General features: G+C 42.5%; 2 long non-coding RNA genes across 3 annotated transcripts in view; one reads left to right on the plus strand and one right to left on the minus strand.

Annotated features, from left to right (window-relative positions):
• The window catches only part of LOC148047233 (uncharacterized), a 40,221-nt gene extending 20,447 nt beyond the window's left edge, over nt 1-19,774 (plus strand). For both annotated transcript variants that reach the window (XR_015696114.1, XR_015696115.1), the window contains one exon: nt 19,152-19,774. This is a non-coding gene — a long non-coding RNA (uncharacterized LOC148047233). The remainder of the gene's footprint in view (nt 1-19,151) is intronic.
• Nucleotides 15,514-19,860, minus strand: LOC148047234 (uncharacterized). The gene is made up of 3 exons (XR_015696117.1): nt 19,774-19,860; nt 19,307-19,327; nt 15,514-16,549 (listed from the first exon to the last, which is right to left on the minus strand). It is a non-coding gene; the product is annotated as an uncharacterized LOC148047234 (long non-coding RNA).
• Nucleotides 19,861-20,500: the final 640 nt, after the last annotated feature.

Raw genomic sequence — 20,500 nt, forward strand, 5'->3', positions numbered from 1 at the left:
TTTAGATGTTTGAATCATAATTACAATAGGAATTGTTTTAGCATTTACCAACTACTTCTTTTTAGCTTTGCTCAGATTAACTTGGGTGGCTATTGTGAAAGAGTTTGTTTCCAGCTGACAAAAGCAACTCCTGTCACCAACCCAACGAAAAGCAAAGGGAGGACTTCAAAATCACCCTGGATTGGAAGAGCCGCTTCTTGGGAAGGATCGGGTGGGGGTGGGGGGGAGGGCTGGCTAGAAGCTGTATTGGTCTCCCAAATCGGATCTAGTTTGTGAGACGGGGGGGGGGGTGTGGGGGGTTGTCCCCAGCTCCCTCCTTTTTCTGAGGTTGTTTTTATTTTCTGAGACTGGAGAGCTTTTCTGAATACTTTCCCAAACTGGGGAGTTTCCTAGGGGAGGGGAGGAGAGGGTCGGGTTATGAAAACTTGGCCCCAGACCCTTCCAGGTGCCCATCTTCAAATAAAAAGTCCAAGGTGGGGGGGACAACATGTTTATTAGCGATGGTCCAAAAGCCAGGGTGGGATTGAAAAATGTTAGCAACCGGTTCTCTGCCTGGTTGCTGGGTGGGCATGTCCCTGAAGCAGTTTTACCAATGCCGCTTTTTAATGTGGGCCCATTTCTCCAATCCTATACTATTTAGATGCTGATGTAAAATAACTTGTCCTATCAGTAAATAGTAAAAAAAAAAACACCAAACATTTGCCCCTTTCATATTTAAGATATTAATCTATGTAGAGAACTATCATAAAAGGGGTGACGATATCAATTGAAATATTCTTTCAATTGTCCTTCGGGATTGGGCAGCCTATAAATTCATTCAATTCAATTCAATTCTTAATGGCTTTAAAGATATCCTTGACCACAATTGGGACTGGAATATCCATCATTGAGTGAAGCAGTCATTGTGAGATGCTCATGTGGCTGCTTTGTTTAATGACTAAAATCCTGGCACTTCTAATTGCAGTCGTTAAGTAATCTCCCAGTTCATTGAGTGGATAGAGTGAAAGAGATGCCACATCAGTTCGGTTCCTCTGCATGCATGGAAGGGAATCCCTCCAGCAGCTGCAGGAATGGAGCTGAGATCTGAAAGATTTCAACCCTCCTCGGCAGGCAGCTGTCAGCTCCTCTTCATTAATTAATTAGGAAAGAAAGACCAAGAGACTCCATGTGTGGAACTCAAGTGTACTTTTACTAATTAAGAATGATTAAAGGCGTAGCGTAGCGAAGTCTGATTATTTAGGCACGAAAGCGATTGATATATAGAATAGCCCATTCCCCACCCTCTTGGCATCATTGTCCCAGTCCAATCATAATTCTTCCAAGTGTCAGGTGTGAGATGACTTCAAAAGGCATCACGAAGATGGAATGTCGGTGCCGTTAGTCCTGGCGGGAAACACCCACGCATGCGTAGTCGGATCAGTCGGTGAACTCCAGAACCTTCCTCCAGCACAATGAATAACCCCTCCCAAATACCATGCCCTCCCTCCCCGTTTCATGGCAGCTGAAGCGAGAGCAAAGCAGAAGCTGATCTTTCAATCAGTTCCCAGGAGATGAGAGGGAGTCCTCTTGGCAGGTCCCAGCAGCTTGCAACATTTTCTACCGGGTTCCCCATTGATTCTAGGGGGGGAAGCCAGTAGATACGTTTGCAAATAGGGATCATATGATCGGTGGGGGGAGGGGTAGCTGGCAATTGGCAACTGATCATGAATACAAGTGGGTTGCAAGCATCATGATCATGAAAATGAAACCACAGATGCAGCATTACAAGCGCGTTTTTACCAAGGCCTTATAAAGTGGTATTAACACTTCACATGATCTTGATTCTATCCCTCTGTTTATGCAGCCTAGAACTGTGTTGGCTTTTTTGGCAGCTGCTGCACACGGCTGGCTCATATTTAAATGGTTACCCACTAGGACTCCAAGATCCCTTTCACAGTTACTACTGTTGAGCAAGGTACCATCAATACTATACCTGTGCATTTGGTTGTTCTTGCCTAAATGTAGAACCTTACATTTTTCACCATTAAATAATTCTTAAGATTTATATATCTCAATGAGAGAGAGAGAGGAAGGGAAGAGAAAGCAAGATCAAAGGGAGAACAGGAACCCCAGAACCTATCTGCCCCCATCCCCCAATTGTGCCCTTCCCTCTTCAAGCAAGACCTCATACGGACTGCCCAAGCAGGCTGTAGTCACCCACAGGGAGAAGGGGTGTGTGGGGTCCACCTCCAGAAGCAGCAGGAAACCCCACCTGGTAACCCAGCTTCAAAGGGGGTGGGGAGAAAACGAACTCCTTGCCTCACAGAGGGCCTACGTGGCTTGTTAATAAGGAAAGATTTTATAGTCGAGACTGGAAAAAATGGATTGATTATATACAAAATAAATACGGGACTAAGAAATTCCAGATAGCCTATGCTTAAGATCAGGAATGATTTAAATTGTTTAAAGCTAGTTTAGCAAGGAGGAGCTAAGTTCAATGTAAAGATGTTATCAATTTTTTAAATTCTTTTTTCCAATATATTTTAGATTGTTTTTGTTAAAAATCTATACCGTGTACGGGTTCTGGGAAGTCGGGGGGGGGGGTAAGGCTGGGGGGAGGTTGGGGGGGAGGGTAAGGGGAGAGGGATATATCAGGTTTGACGCGACGTGTTAGATTTTAATGTAATTTGACTCTACATGTATACTGTTTTCTCTTATATTTTCATTACTACTATTATTATTATTTTTTCTTTAAAACTAGGATATGTTAAGCATATTGACATGTAGCAGAAATACACCAATGAGAGGAGGAGTGGGAAACAGAAGGGAGAAGAAAGATGGGAAGAGAAGGATAGGAGAGAGGGTAAGGGGGGAAGATGAGAAGGATAAGGAGGAGTGGAATCTAGAGAGAGGAGAAGGAGAAAGGAAGGGGAAGTAGAGTAGGAAAGGATGATGGAGGGAAGATAGAAAGTTGGAGAGAGGTAGAAGAAAGGTGTACGGAGAGCAGAAGAGCTATAATAGGTTTTTATTTTTCTGGGCATTGTTGACAAGAGGAACTGATGTAATTATTATTTAATACTATATGATACTGGCTATGTATAGTATACATGTGAGTGTATGTTATGAAAATGGAAATAAAAAATATTTACAAAAAAAAAGGAAAGATTTTATAAAACAGCGGAGGGAATGGGGGATCCAGGAAGGACTGAAGGCCATGGAGCCCTTGGGGGAAACACAAACCGATTGTCTGGAAGATGCGCGGATTTGAAGGGGGAGTGAAGGGAGCAACAATAAGGGACACATGGGCCCCATTCCTCATATCAAAGAAAGTTGCCATTGTTTTCTGCAATATTTGCAGAGGAGAATTTTGTATTGCAGTTGGGGGCAGAGCAGCTATAACGAAACACTTGTCCATCAACAAATATAAGCAATCATTAGATGCATCAGCTTCCAGTCGTAAAGTAACAGGGTTTTTTTTAAAGTTCAAATTATTCTGAAGATGAAAAACAGTTAGCTGCAATGGAGGGAACATTTGCATTTCATACCATAATTCACAATCAAAGTTTTCGTAGTATGGATTGTACAACTAAATTATTGAAAAAGTTTCACAATGCTAAATTTTCATGCGCCAGGACAAAATGCGAGGCTATTATTAAATCAGTATTTAAAAATTACTGTGATAAAATACTTACAGCAGACTTGAAAATTGCAGCATTTGTAATGGTTTTATCTGATGCATCAAATCATAATGAAACCAAATTGTATCCAATACTAGTAAGATATTTTCATGTTACCATGGGGATTCAAGTAAACATTTTAAACTGCCGAAATTTTGTCAAACCATCTATATGGAGTAATAAATGAAAACAATTTGTAATCCAAAGTTGTTGCATTAACAGCTGATAATACAAACCCAAATTTTGGTGGGCCAAGATGCAAAGGGGTGAATAATGTGTATGTAAAATTTCAAGATTTACTCCAAAAGAAAATAGTAGGAATAGGTTGTAATGCACATATTTTGTCAAATGCAATCAACACGGCATCATGTGCCATGCCAATTGATGTAGAAGTAATAATAACTACAATTTATTTGTATTTTAGTTGTTTTACCATTCGTGTGGCTACTTTAAAACAATTTTGTGAAGAAGCAAATGTTGAATACAACTTTTTTTTAGGATATTCAAAAGTTAGACGGCTTGCTCTAACACCTGCTGAAGAGCGTGTTCTACAATTATTTGAGCCTCTCCGTTCATATTTTTTAAGTTTAGACAAATGTCCTAAAATCCTGGAATTGTTTTTCAATAATGAAATATCTGAAATATTAATGTATTTTGTACATAATCAAGCATCTATTTTTCACAAAATGATTCAAAAGATTGAAGGGGAACACATTTCAGCTACAGAAGTTAGTCTTATTTTGAATGACTTTATCCTTCAATACAAATCTTGATTTGAAGATAAATTTCTTCCTTTAATTATAAAAAGAAAATTGTCAGACTTAGAGGAATCCAATCCGGGCATAACGGAAAAGTTTATCAAAGAAGTGCAGAATTTTTACCAAACATATTTTCAATATATCGAAGAATGGTCTGAAACAAAATCACGGGAAATAACAGTTTTCAATGGTGTTTTTTGACTTCATCGCAAGTATATTGGACAGATATTGAATCTTGTGTTGAGATTTTATCTAAAGAAACGCTAGACATTAAAATAGACAATTGTCTCTTTGAAGAAATTAGAAGACTGAATGTATATTTAAATTCTGAAAAATTAATACAATGGGAAAAGCAACACGTTGAAATTGATAAAAGATGGGTGGATATTTTCAACCATTTCAAAAACGAACATATTCCATGTGAAAATTTATTTATATGTGTTCAATTTACGTTGTGCTGCCCTGGAACTAATGCAGCAGTTGAAAGAGTTTTTTTCAATTGCCAATGATTTTTGGACAAGTGAGAAAACGAGATTGAATGTTGATACTCTAGCTGCAGCACTTGCCGTAAAATTGAATATGAAGGATATTTCTTGTTCAGATATTTCCAATATATTGTTAGAAGATGATACATTGACAAAAAATATTAATTCAATGGAAAAGTACTCATTTAAATAATAATTAACAGGCATGTAAGCATAATTACAATATAAAATGTTACACATGTTTTTATTATGCATATATCATATTATAGTGGCGCAGTGGTTAGGGTGCAGTACTGCAGGCCACTTCAGCTGACTGCTATCTGCAGTTCAGCGGTTCAAATCTCACCGACTCAAGGTTGACTCAGCCTTCCATCCTTCCGAGGTGGGTGAAATGAGGACCCAGACTGTGGGGGCAATATGCTGACTCTGTAAACCGCTTAGAGAGGGCTGAAAGCCCTATGAAGCGGTATATAAGTCTAACTGCTATTGTTGCAATGAATAAAATATTTCTTTTATTTACGATATTTTTTCCCAATTTATTTGTCCTCCTTTTCATTGTAAAAAACTTGGTCACCTTAATTCCAAGCCACTTCCTCTAATTCCTAGAAGTTATGATTGCCACATCAATTTCTTTGAAATTATGATTGCCACACACATATACCACCCCCAGATCACTTGGTTGCATGTCGGGCAGGCTTTTGGTTGATTATTCTCAGAGTTACGAAATTTCTCTTTGGTTCTAGGTTGGTTCTCTCCTTGATTAGTCTCAATCCATTGCTTCTTGTCCTGCCTTCAGGCGCTTTGGAGAATAGTTTGACCCCCCTCTCCTTTACAGAAGCCCCTCAAATATTGGAACACTGCTATCATGTCCCTCCAGTCCTTCTTTTTATTATACTGAGGTGGCGCAGTGGTTAAATGCAGCACTGCAGGCTACTGCTAGATCAGCAGTTCAGCGGTTCAAATCTCACCGGCTCAGGGTTGACTCAGCCTTCCATCCTTCCGAGGTGGGTAAACTGAGGACCCAGATTGTTGGGGGCAATATGCTGACTCTCTGTAAACCGCTTAGAGAGGGCTGAAAGCCCTATGAAGCGGTATATAAGTCTACTGCTATTGCTAAGTCTACTGCTATTACTAACCAAACCCAATTCCTGCAACCGTTTGCATGTTTTAACCTCCAGTCCCTTAATTATCTTTGTTGCTCTTTCCTACACTCTCTCCAGAGTCTCAACATCTTTTTTACATGGTGGTGACCAGAACTGGATGCAGAATTCCAGTATTCACAAACATTGCTTTTGCTCTTCTCAGAATCACTCTGAAGCCTAGTCTCATTTAACCAGGCAGAATATTGTGTTTGCTATCATTTTGACTTTTTTGAGACTTTCTACCTTTCAAAAACATTCCGTTTCCTAGTTTTTCAGCCAGAAAGCTAGCAAACGTCATCTTTCTGAATGGTTGAAAGGTGTTTTTTTTTCAAGTCTTACTACCATACAGGAGAATTGCATTCACTAGCATTGTAGGTCCAAAGCTACCAAAGACAATATCTTGGGAGGGTAGAAAGGCTAGCGCGCAGAGGGGTGGGGAACCAGTGTGCTGCACAAGAAAAAGGAAGCTCATGTTTTTGGGATTGGAGCATCTTTTCTCCAGCCCAGAATACCAGTTCCCTTCCGTAACCCAGAGGAGAGGGAAATGTAATTAGCAATTTATGTTGAGGATGCGAGGAGTCTGTAAATATTTTCATAGCCTTCTTTTTGACTCATGTAGTATATAGGTCCTCAATGGACAGCAGGTTGATAGTAATTGTTTTTCTGCAGTCTAAGTATTTCTCCCATTTCTCCCTTCTTCCACATACCAAAATGTCTGTCCAAGCCTCTACCTCCCTTTCAAAAGTATTTTCCTGCATCTCCAATTCTTTTTTCAACAAGGTATTTCGCCCCTGGTTTAATTCATCAATCACTGTTATTTTCATTATTCTGGCTGAGGTATTCTGGAAGTTGAAGTCCACAAGTCTTAGAGTTCCCACGTTTGGACACCCCTGATTTATTCAGTCCTAAACGTGCCCTTCAACGTACAGTAATCACTGTTGTTTATATCCCATAGGTAAACAATCAGTTCCATTTAAATAGTCCCAGAGGTTATCAAAAGCCTCTTTACGTCCCCTTTACAGATTCAACCTTCTAGCATAACATTCAGGAGTCCCTTTAATTAAATAACTTCCTTGTTTTGGTCTTAGGGTGATTAGGTATAATCCAGTAAATAATTTCACAATCCTTCATATAAGCATTCCCAGACTAGCGTATTTTCCTTTTGTCGGCAAGTTGCAGGACAATGCATTAATTCCCTCTTTCCCTTTATTCTCTGGTGAAGGCCTGAATCTTTAGGAAGCTTCAAAGCTCTTCTTTGTTATTATGATGGCCAAATGATAAAGAATTGATTACGGTGCTTTTATATTCTGTTGCTGAATGTGACCGTCAGTATGAAGGCACAAATGCAGGAGAGCCGGCAGCATCTGTGTCACTCACCCATTCCAAGCCAGTTCCTCTAATTCCTAGAAGTTATCATCGCCACATCAATTTCTTTCAAATTATGATTGCCACACACACACCGAGTCCCATTGAATTCCTCTAAAAAATGACGAGGCCCTTTCAGCTTGGAGGTGGAAGTGCTGCAGCTGCAGGTTGCAAAGACTGAAGCTAATTCAACTGAGTGGTAAGGAATGTAATTTGCTGGGAGTGTTTAGCCTTCTTGTGGGAAGCTGATCCATGTTGCTTGGGCTGACCAAGCGCAACCACTTCCCTTCCCCTCAACCCCAAAAGGTGAGTGATGACAAATATCAGGCCAAGGAAATAAAGCACACACACACACACACACACACACACACACACACACACAGAGAGAGAGAGAGAGAGAGAGAGAGTTTACTTAATTTGCTCAATGAAATTTGCAAGTAAGTAAACAAACAAATGCAAACACCTACACAGGTAGTGCTCAACTTACAGCCACAATTGAGCCCATCATTTATGTTGCTAAGTGAGAAATTTGTTAGAGTTTTGTCTCATTTTACGATTTTTCATGCCACAGTTGTTAAGTGAATCACTGCTGTCGTTAAATCACCAACACGGTTGTTAAGTGAATCTGCTTTCCCCATTGATTTTGCTTGTCAGAAAGTGGCAAACGGGGATCACATAACCCCAGGACACTGCAGCCGTCCTGAATGAGAATCAGGAGTCAAGCACCTGAATGTAAATCATGTGACCAAGGGGCTGCTGCAACAGCCATAAGTGTACAAAATGATCAAAGGCATTTTTTCAGTGATGTTATAACTTCGAACAGTCACTAAGTGAACTGTTATAAGTTGAGGACTATCTGTTGTCAGGTTCCGAAGGATTAATGAAACCAGCCAAATATAGAAACGGTTTGTAAATGCAGTTTGTATTCTTCCTTCGGCAGGAACTGACCAACAAAGCACTAAGGTAATGAATAAATTGTCAGAGCTGCCACCCGGTGCTTCCCATCACCTTTTCTAGCTACATTGGTAATTAAGATAAACCCGACTGTGCTTATACCCATCACCTTGTGACCCAGAGCGAAAACCACCCGGAAATTAATCATGGATTGTTAGCAGGAGTTTCTTTAGCTTGTGGAGGTGGGACAGTGAGTCTTGGCAGCTGGCCCAGTCTTCTCCCCTGAATGGCAGCTCCAGGCGTCTGGGCTGGCCGGAGCTGACACCTGTCCTTGCAACAGGAGGCCAAGTTCCCCCCCGAAAATTTTTTTTTTTAGCAAGATTGTCTTACAAGAATGCCATATCAAAACAGGATGCGGAGGAGTAGATAAGCGAAGTCAGAGGTTGTGGAAATTTTATCAGCTGCTCCAGTTGCAGAGTCAGGATGCTGAGGTTCAAGAGTCAAGTCACGTGGAGTGGGGGTTAATGGGGGCTTTCCTCAAGAGGAGGGCTTGAGGTCACTTATTTATTTTAATAGAAGCAGCCTCAGTGTTGCTCAATTAGTGGGGTGAGACTCCTTCCTCGTGAAACATCTTGGAGAAACCCCCTTATTCAATTCCCTTCACAGTGCAACACTGAACCACTCAGTCCCAAAGGCCATAAATGTTCATAAGGACAGTAGGGTCGATAGAACTGAAAGCCACCAAGGAGGACAAGGATGGATGCACCTCAGCCAATCCTCAACTTACAATGGTTCATTTAGTGACCATTTGAAGTTAATATGGCATTGAAAAAGGGTTAGGATTAGGACTAATCATGTTACCCGCCTAAAAAAGAATGGAAAGAGAGAGAAAAAGAAAAGCAAATCAGAACAACAAAAAAGAGAAATCATCTACCCATCGTCTCTTGCCCACTTCAATACTTAGTTGCTATGCTTTTTTTGACTTGCCTCCCATATTCCTCTCTTGGATCTTTATCTCTGTCTGCATCTACTTCTTGGCTATTCAATAGAATAGAATAGAATTCTTTATTGGTCAAGTGTGATTGGATATATAAGGAATTTGTCTTTGCTGCATATGCTCTCAGTGTACATAAAAATAAAAGATACATTTGTCAAGAATCATAAGTTATAACACTTAATGATAGTCATAGGGTACAAATAAGCAATCAAATCATACTAGGAAACAATCAATATAAATCATAAGGATATAGGCAACAAAGTTACAACCATACAGTCATAAGTGGGAGGAGATGGGTGATAGGAATGATGAGAAGATTAATAGTAATGCAGACTTAGTGAATAGTTTGATAGTGTTGAGGGTATTATCTGTTTAGCAGAATGATGGCATTCGGGGGAAAAACATTTCTTGTGTGCAGTTATTCTGCTGTGCAGTGCTCTATAATGTCATTTTGAGGGTAGGAGGTGAAACAATTTATGTTCAGGATGCGAGGAGTCTGTAAATATTTTCATAGCCTTCCTTTTGACTCATGTTGTCAGCCTCTGTTTTGCTGCTCGCTTTTCGGCTGCCATTGAAACAGGGAGGGAGGGCATGATATTTGGATGAGGGAAATAATTTGTACAGGAGGAGGACTGTTAATTGGGAGTTGTTCTCACCATCTGTTTGCGCATGTGGAAGGAGGGGAGTTTCCCGCCAAGGCCAACTGTCCGCATACCAACCTGATGATGATTTTTAAAGATGTCTCCCACCTGACAGCGGTGGTGATATATGATTGGACTATGGACTGGGGTACCAAGGGGAGGGGAATGAATCATGTATTGATATCTAATGCTTGCACGCCCTTTTGCTCAGATCCAGCTTTGCTTAGCTTCTTATTACTTATAATCAGTAAAAGTACTCTTAATTCTGCAAAATGGAGTTGAGTGGTTTCTTTATTGGTTATTAAGTGAAGGAGCCGTGACACATGTAGTATATAGGTCCTCAATGGAAGGCAGGTTGGTAGTAATTGTTTTTTTCTGCAGTCTAAGTATTTATCCCATTTCTCCCCTCTTCCACATTCCAAAATGTCTGTCCAAGCCCCTACCTTCCTTTCAAAAGTATTTTCCTGCATCTCCAATTCTTTTTTCAACAAGGTATTTCCCCCCTGGTTTAATTCATCAATCACTCTTATTTTCATTATTATCTCCTTGTCTTCTTTAGTTTGCTGGTTCTTCAGGTCCACCTTTTCCTCCACTTCCTCCATTTCTTCTGTTAGCTCCTCCCGTTCCTGAGTGTCTTGGTCTTTACTCAGTATCCCTTATATAATATTTTCCATAATCTCATGAAATCCTTTATCCATGATGTTCTTCGTGTTTTGAAAAAGCGATGCCATTTCCTTCAAAGTTCCATTCATTTCTTCCTAATAGAGCAGAGGGGGAAAACGTTTCCATGACGTCTCTGGTTGCTAGGCAGACAACATGACAAAACTTATGGGAAAAGTTGAAAAAGGAAGCTAAAGTTTCGTAAGAATCAACTCCTCAGTCCAGGAATTCTGTGTCGTGGGGGGAGAGGCAGATCAGCGGGCATCAAGACAGTGGGAGAGGTATGTGGGCGGAGGGGGGGGGAGTCCCATTCAGATCCCACACAGACCCCCACAGCTGTGTGATCAGGTGGAGAGGTCACAAACCCCCAATGATCGTCACTCTGGAGGAAAACGGCCAAAATTGCTTGGGGGACCTTCAAGGCGAAGACGATGCCAAACGCAGAACAATGCATTAATTCCCTTTTTTCTTTAATTCTCCGGCGAAGGCCTGAATCTTTAGGAAGCTTCAAAGCTCTTCAGTCTTTCTGCAATTAACTAAGGTTGGTTTTGGTGGATCTTCTGGGGAATCCTTGGACTTAAAATAATAAATTCCTCTTCAGGTTGTGATCGTTGTTATTATGATGGCCAAATGATAAAGAATTGATGACGATGCTTTTACATTCTGTTGCCGAATGTGACTGTCAGTATGAAGGCACAAATGCAGGAGAGCCGGCAGCATCTGTGTCACTCACCAATTCCAAGCCAGTTCCTCTAATTCCTAGAAGTTATGATTGCCACATCAGTTTCTTTGAAATTATGATTGCCACACACACATCATCCCCAGATCACTTGGTTGCATGTCGGGCAGGCCTTTGGTTGATTATTCTCAGAGTTACGAAATTTCTCTTTGGTTCTAGGTTGGTTCTCTCCTTGATTAGTCTCAATCCATTGCTTCTTGTCCTGCCTTCAGGCGCTTTGGAGAATAGTTTGACCCCCCTCTCCTTTACAGAAGCCCCTCAAATATTGGAACACTGCTATCATGTCCCTCCAGTCCTTCTTTTTATTATACTAACCAAACCCAATTCCTGCAACCATTCGGATGTTTTAACCTCCAGTCCCCTAATCATCTCTGTTGCACTTTCCTACACTCTTTCCAAAGTGTCAACATCTTTTTTACATGGTGGTGACCAGAACTGGATGCAGTATTCCAGTATTCACAAACATTGCTTTTGCTCTTCTCAGAATCACTCTGAAGCCTAGTCTCATTTAACCATGCAAAATATTGTGTTTGCTATCATTTTGATTTTTTTGAGACTTTCTACCTTTCAAAAACATTCTGTTTCCTAGTTTTTCAGCCAGAAAGCTAGCAAACATCATCTTTCTGAATGGTTGAAAGGTGTTTTTTTCAAGTCTTACTACCATACAGGAGAATTGCATTCACTAGCATTGTAGGTCCAAAGCGGCCAAAGATAATATCTTGGGAGGTTAGAAAGGCTAGTGTGCAGAGGGGTGGGGAACCAGTGTGCTGGACAAGAAAAAGGAAGCTCATGTTTTGGGGATTGGAGCATCTTTTCTCCAGCCCAGAGTAACGGTTCTCTTCCGAGAGGGAAAGGCCTGTGGTGAGTTGAAAATATGAATCACGGATCTTCGGAGAGGGCAGCTGCCTGTTCTCTTCCGGCAGTCAGCTCTTTCATTCTGTCCACTTAAAAATCTGTGAGGTTGCTCCATGACCACAACCGAGAGTGTCCAGGATAGCTGCCATTGAGTGAGGCAGTCACAAGTGTGCCTCAGTTAGTCCCCACAATAATGATGACCAAAATTTGGGGCACCTTAATGGTCGTAAACTGAGACTACTTGTGGAAATCCAACCTGTTGAAAGATCATGAAACAATGACGGGCCCTTTTCAGGTTGGAGGTGGAAGTGCTGCAGCTGCTGGTTGCAAAGACTGAAGCTAATTCAACTGAGTGGTAAGGAATGTAATTTGCTGTGAGAGTTTAGCCTTCTTGTGAGAAGCTGATCCATTTTGCTTGGGCTAATTCAGCAAGTGCCCCTAGGTTGGGAACTTTTTGGGATGGAAGGAAGCTTCTGGGAAGCAAATCCCTGCCTATGGCCAGAAGCGCTGGGGATTTGGGGGATAAGGACAGGCTGGCGATCAAGATGGACATGGGCTTATCAAGATCAGTCGATGCGTTTCCCTGTAGCACTCTTATTCTGTTGCATTTACATTGCATCCTTGATGAGAGAGAGGAGGGGGAGGGAGTGGGAGGGAGATATATAGAGTGGGCGAGTGAGAGAGGAGGAGAGAGAGGGAAAGAGGAAGAAAGAGTGGCAGAGGGGGACAGGGGGAGGGGGAGAGGGGGGAAAAGGGGGGAGAGGGAGGGAGATATATAGAGAGGAGGCTGAGAGAGGTTGAGAGAGAGGGCAGAGAGGGAGAGGGGAGGGAGGGGGAGGAAAAGGGTGGAGAGGGTGGGAGATATATAGAGAGAAGGAGGGGGGACAGGCATAGAGGGGGAGAGAGGGAGGTGGATAAAGGGGGAGGGATAAAGGGGAAAGAGTAGGACAGAGAGGGGGAGGGAGGGGGAGAAAGGGGGGAGAGGGAGTAAGATATATATAGAGAGAAGGAGGGGAGAGCGAGGGAGGGAGAGAGAACAGAGAGGAGAGAGGGGGAGAGATGGGGGAAGAGAGAAAGAGGGAGAGAAGGGGAATGTAAAAATGCAAGTAGAAAAATAGGGACCACCTTTGGTAGGAAGGTAACAGTGTTCCGTGCACCTTCAGTGTTTAGTCATGCCGACCACATGACCACAGTGATGTCTTTGTACAGCACTGACTCAGATTTTGAAACGGAGATGAGCACTACCACCTAGAGTTGGGAACAACAACTGTATTTTTCGAAATATAAGACGTACCTTTTTCCCCTCAAAAAAGAGAGCGAAAATCTGGGTACATCTTATACACTGAATACAGCATTTTTGGCCTACCAAAACCCTGTCCCCTTTGCAAAAATGGACATGCAGAGAGTTTGGGAGGCTTGCAAAGTGCTCCTGAGGGCTGGGGAGGGCAAAAACGAACAAAAACAGGGCCATTTTTCCTTGTTTTTGCCCCAGCTCCCAGGAGAACTCTACAAGCCTCCTAAAGCTCTGCATGCCCCTTTTTATTTTTTATTTTTGCAAAAAACGATGTGTGTAGAGGGTTTGGGAGGCCTGCAGAGTGCAAAAACTTTTTTTTAAAAAAAATTACCTCTTCAAAATCATGGTGCGTCTTACACTACGGTGCATCTTATAGTCCGAAAAATATGGTAGCCTATATGTGCGAGGGGAACTTTTACCTTTTAAATATAAATTATTATTGGCAAATCTAGAGGGCCTATCCCCACTTTTTGAGAGGAGAGGAAATTCCCTTTTCATGGGAATTTTGTCGTCTTCTTTTCACCCCCCTCCAACAATTTTTTCACAGACAGACTGATAGACAAAATATGGCCTTAGATCCTGCCTTGGTACACTCTCTCCTATAAGCAACTGAGTCAGAAGATTACATTAAAGACAATTTATTAGAGTACTTTAATAAAGAGGGGTCCCTCTATGAAAGTAGAGAGAGAATCTAGAAGAAAAACTTACATTTCCTTTTATAGTTTGTACAAGCAGCTGATTTTGTACAGTGGGAAAAGAGGAACAAGAAGAGAACAAAAGTACAGTATTAAAACTTGAAGGGAAATGGAGACTTCAGTCAAGAGAAGCAAAAAATAAATGCCCACTTCTCCAATCCTACGCTATTTATATGCTGATGTGAAATAATTGTTCATGTGCAACTTTTCCTATGAGTAAATAGTAGAAAAAAGATACAATTGTCCCATCCACAGCCACAACGCAGCTGATGATGAGCCCCAGGTTGGATTCTGGAACTGAATTGGGAGAAAAAGCAGATCACTGAAGGAGAACCCCAAACAATCACCCCAATAAAAAGAGAGGTTTAATTCAGCCAAATGAATGGAAACCCCTCAAATTAAAAAGTCTAAGGGGCTCTTCTTCATGTCTCTCTCAGCTGACTGCTAGCTGCAATTTGGCAATTCAAATCTCACTGGCTCAAGGTTGACTCAGCCTTCTATCCTTCTGATGTGGGTAAAATGAGGACTCAAATTATTGGGGGCAATATGCTGACTTGGCCCCATGGGAGTCTGACAACCAATCAGAATACAAGCTCAAATTCAAAAGCCCAGAGAGGGCATAAAACCCAGGGACTCTCAGCATCTCTGCACTTTTTTTTCAAGATCTGGAAACATGTGATCCTGTCCACCATTAAAACCTTCTTTCCAACCAACTTCCATGAATCCAGTGTCTTTCCCCCCCCCCTTAGAAATGAACCCAGAAAGACATTTCTTTCAACACACCAAAGCAGCATTATTCCATATGAAATGCAGTTGAGACATGAAATTCACTAATATATTCAGTTACTGGCCAGTAACCCTGCAAGGTCTCTAATGCCTTGATTCACTCTCTGTGTCTTTATAGAATCCTCATATATAATTTTCACCTGCTGACTGAATTGATCAAAATTGTCCCACAGGGGCCTCTGTTTTATAAGCAACAGAAGTGGCCCATCTGGCTGCAGAAATGACCAGTCACTTAAGGAAAAATGGCCAAGATCTGTCTTTGTAGTTACGACTGCCTCGTCACCTCCCCAAACACATGATTGCATGTCAGGCCCTTGGAAACCTGTTTGCACTTAAAAGATCAATTACCAAGCATTGCACGATCAAGTGATCACCGTTTGCAAACTTTGCCACACTGGTTTCCCCAAAAAGCCAGTGTGGAAGCCGGCAAGAAAGGTTGCAAGGTGCTGCCACCTCTGTGCATAGGGGATGGAAACAAAACTATTGATTTTCAGCAAACAATTTTGACAATCTTATGGAAGGAGCAGCCTGCCTTTGCAGTGGATCCTATATTCCATTTTTCTAAATCATGAAAGATAAATTGCCTTCTGTTATTTAAATTTAGTAGCTAGAGCTGTGAGGTGGTGCAGTGAGCCAGAATACATAGTCATAGCTGATTGGTTGAAGAGTGCTGGCTCCTGCGTGAGGCAATCTGCGCTGTGATTGGTTGTTATAGGCGTGCAGGGGGCGTTTCCCCTTTTTCCCACCTTTTTCTTCTGTTTGTTCTGTGTGCTCTGTGATTTACCTCATGATGTCCCTGTTTGCTTATATTGTTTGCTATAAATATTGATTTAAAATACATTTATTTATATAAAACTACAAGTTCATGTTTCTCTGACTTCATTGGGACACCTGCTGCGCAATTCCCTGGCCCCATCCATAAATGGCAATTAGAAAAATTCCGTTTCTGAATGCTCCACAAAGTATATTGTTTATTTGTCAAAGTTTGGATTATCCAATATATGGTCAATTAACTGTGCAATAGTTAAGTAAAAATATATGAATTACTTCAGTGGCAGAAATCTCAGAATGTAGGGCTTTTTAAAATAATAATTTCATTGGAGATTATATTATACAGATAAATCTGATACAAAGAAAAATAAGAGACAGAAAAAGAAAGCTACACTTTCAATCCCAGCAAGTATGATGAAAATTAATACTCTCTTAAAATAAAACCAAGCTACTGTTTATCCCATTCCTCACCCTATTCTCTATAAACCCATCTCTAAAATCTCTCCATGTTCCTCAGCAAAAGCCCAGTAAAAAATAAAAAATGTAATTATTACAAAATATATCTATTAAACCCAATTTAAACCCTTTTGATTCCACGATTATAAACACATAAGATTTTCTTTTCTCCTCTGTTCCCCAATCATAATAGAAACAGATTCAATGATAAAAGCAACGGTGAAAGATTCCAATGCATCCTGGTTCCAGCTTGCTGGAAGGGCCCGAGGGGCTTCTCATAAGAGTCTGGCCTAATTCAGGGGAAAACTGATCCCATCTTCTCTCCTCTCTCCTTGTTCTGGATGGTCCACTTGCACTGCCAAGAGGAGGGGAAAAAGCAGGCAGGGTCAGTCTGGGATCCAAGATGAGGAAGCCCATAATCCTGACTGAGGGATTGACACCGATCAACTCATCAAGCAAAGCAGTTATAGAGGAGAGGCAGCATCCCCATGAGACAAATACCCTGGTCTCCTCTGAGGAATCAGCCTGGTGGGATTTTCTGAATTATAAGAGGGGAGGGCCAGGGCTGGGACTGACTGCTGAAGTGGGTGAGAACTTGCTCCAGAAAATCAAACAAGCACTGATGCTCCACCCTTAAATGCGCAAATCCAATTCAAGTCCAATTTGCCTCCAGAGATAAATGTACATGGATCCTTATGTCCTGCAGAGAGTCCAAGTCTTCCCTTCAGCATCCGGAAGGAGGGGTTCCCAGATGGGATGAAGGAGGGGAGAGAAGCCCCCTCTCCATCCATGACTGGAAGGACCCTCAAGAATCCCCTCCTCTGCCCCTTCCCTCCCCTTCCACTGAAGATACTCTGATCTCCTCCTTGCAGCTCTCTGAGGCTCCTGAGCCAAGTAAGGTATCCTGAGAGGTACCATACGTTGGCCATGCAGAATAAGAGTTTGGGGGACAGCCACATTGCCTGCACCAATTTTTTACCCTTCAGTGATGAATAGAAGAGGGCTTTCACCATTAACTAGTCAGTAGACCTCAAAGCCCTCCCCTCCCTTCCTCCCTCTCCCCCCATACAGCCTCCACAAGGGCCATCAACCTGTGAGGGGGGGGGGCTACTAAGTGGCCTGGTTGCTCCCCGCATTGGAGAGGAATACACAGAGTGCTTTGTCCTGGTCCTTTTCCTCTTCACCATTCAACCTCTCAGCTTCATGAATCTCTCAGAGGAGATCCAAGCATCTCCCCCAGAACAATCTCTAACCACTGGGGCTCCTTATGGTGGTTTTCCTACTTCCCACCCTAGAGCTTGGGGCTCTTTGTTCCAAAAGAGGCCAGGCTCTGCCATGCAGGCTCTGGTCTGTCTTCCCTGCCTGAATGAATGAACCTGGAAATCCAACAGCAAGAGGGTTTTCCTTCCTTAGCTGCAGGAACAAAATAGTACACGGAGAGCAAATGTTGTTAATTGCTAGAAATCACAGATTCTGATACCAGTAGTGTCAAGAATGGCCGTTAAGAATGGCATTTAATTTGATATTGTCATCCCTTTTATGACAGTTCTCCACACAGATTAACCTACATTTAAGATATTACTCTATTTGGAGAACTCAAAGTGCTAGTCGTAACTTATAAAGCCCTTCATGGTATTGGACCTGGGTACTTGAGAGACCGCCTGCTGCCAATTACCTCCCAAAGACCCATTAGATCGCACAGGGTCGGCCTCCTCCAGATTCCGTGTACCAGCCAATGCCACCTGGCTACTACCCGGGGGAGGGCCTTCTCTGTGGCAGCTCCGGCCCTCTGGAACGAACTCCCCACAGGGATTCGGACCCTCACCTCTCTCCAGGCTTTCCGAAAAGCCGTCAAAACCTGGCTTTGCCGGCAGGCCTGGGGTTGATGAGTTCCCCTCCCCTCTCGACTTGTGTGGTTGTGTGATTCTTGGCTATTTTAACTTCTTGTATTGTGTTCTATGTTTCCCTTTCCCCCTTGAGTTGTTCGCTGCCCTGAGTCCCTCCCGGAGAAGGGCGGCATACAAATAAAATAAATAAAAAATAATAATAAAAACTGTGATAAAAAGGTGGACCAGAATCTCAGTCAATGAGTGAAGCAGTCATTAACTGGCATTCCCAGTTGCAGTCATTAAGCAGTCTCCCAGTCCATTAGGTGGACAGAGCTCAGTCCCCTCCGTGGAAGGGAATTCCTCTGGTAGGTTGATCTAAAGGATCAGCTCTCCTTAAGAGGCAGATCTTTCAATCAGGCTTGACAGGTGAAACAAACTGCAATCTTTCCTGCTGGGTCCTCCATTGATCTGTGGGGAAGCCAGATGATGTCTTTACAAATGAGGACCACATGTTTGCTGGCTGTGGGCAACTGATCATAAATACAAGTAGGCTTCCCAGCATCATGAGTCCACATGATCAGGAACAATGGTACAATTTTTGTGATTGCTAGAACAGTGATGGCGACACCAAGTGCCGGAAGGGCGCGTGCATGCTCATCTGGGCCACAATCCAGAAGAGGAGCTGCCAAGGGCACATGCACGCACCAAAAAATGAAATCCCAGTTTCCAACGTGCACATGCGTGCTGGCCAGATAGTCTTCTGATTATTGGCATCGCCCATTCTTCTTCTGGGTTTCTGGCGCCCATGTGCACACGAGAATCAGCTGGCCGGCGCGCACACTCCCGCCAGAAAATGGAAGACTGGCTCTTCCCGTTTCCAGCACTGCCACACGCACGAAGGCCAGCTGATCATCCCGTGCATATGAGCGCTAGAAACCCGGAAGAGAACGGGCGACGCTGCATGTGCCAGGCGACATGGCTCCACATGCCACTTTGGGCATGCGTGCCATCAGTTCGCCATCACGGTGCTAGACTGTATGACCCTTTTCAGGGCTGTTGTAATTCCAGACCATTGTTCAATATACAGTAATCAGTTGAGGGACTACCTGTTTCTATCCTTTTTTCCAGGTCTTGCCAAAGAAATCCTGGTTTCACCAGAATCAGAACAAAAGGGTGTATTTGGGAGGCCTTTTAAAAATAGAATTGTGGGGGCTCTCCCTCTTTTCATTCCCCCATCCCTCAAGCACTCCTCTAAGATAGAGAAGCCGCTTCCTTCACCTTACCTCGGCCTGAACGGTGACTTCCTGGAAAAGAAAGAGAAGAAAGTGAGGAGGTCAGTCTCATTGCTGGAGAAGAAGAGATGGAGAAACTCGGTTCGTTCTGTCTGTAGGTCCCTCATCCTCCCCTCACATACAGACTAAAACACACCAACACCTCCAAAGAGTTTGAACCAAACAATAAGAGAATAGGAAGCAATTGTTAACATTTATATATCCCCACAAAGAGCACCTCAACTGACACTATCTCTGATCCCTGCTGTGATTTGGAGCTAATATCTAAAGACTATAAATCATCCACTTGATGCTTCCCTGTCGATTGAAAGCTGAATAAAGACTGAAGCCCCCCCAAGTGGTCGAGATCTCAGATGCTCCCAAGAAGGCTGGGAAAATGGGAGAATGAAGCTCAGGAAAGGAAGAGACTTGGGAGGAATCTCCCCATCTTCCTTCCATCACCAGAAAAGGATACTTACTGAGAAATACCGAGATCCCAGCAATCGCAATCACAACAATAAGACCAGCCATAACACAGCTGATGATGAGCCCCAGGTTGGATTCTGGAATGGATTTGGGAGAAAAAGCAGATAACTGAAGGAGAACCCCAGACAATTTCACCCCAATTAGGGGAGAAATGTAATGCAGCCAAAGGACTGGAAATTCCTCAAATTAAAAGGGCCCTAAAGATAACCAGATTCATGCTGTCTAAAGATAGCATGAAAACAGGTTGCTAAGCATTGTTAGAGGACATTGCCATTGTCTCACATCAGCCTAGCATGAAGACAACTGACATTCATCCTCAGCTGTTCATCTCAAGAGCAGACGTTTGCAATCTTTTGATTCTCAGCAATTTGCAGAAAAAAAGTCAATTGCACAATAGGTTGTGAAAACAAAAACATGTTTGTTCTTTTCATGGATTGTCCCAGTAAGTCATAACTCTGGGTAAAATTGAGAAGTTTGTATCTATCTCCCCCTCCCCCCTCCCGCTTAACCTTGAATATTTGTATTTTATTATTTAAAGTAAAAAGGGGTTCATATCTCCTGTCTTTTTTCTTTAGGGAGCTAGTTTCATTTTGTTCTCCCCTTATAAGATTGGTCTGGAAATGCTTCTTCATGAGGGCTTTGATCATAGCAGAGCAAGAAAGAAAATCACACTCATCATTTGGTAATTATACTTTATCTGATGAGAGAAGTAGGAATTAT

Source organism: Thamnophis sirtalis, unplaced genomic scaffold (genome assembly GCF_051295495.1).
Source record: "Thamnophis sirtalis isolate CommonGarterSnake01/CBP01778 unplaced genomic scaffold, rThaSir2_p1.2 scaffold_3, whole genome shotgun sequence".
Lineage (NCBI taxonomy): Eukaryota > Metazoa > Chordata > Lepidosauria > Squamata > Natricidae > Thamnophis > Thamnophis sirtalis.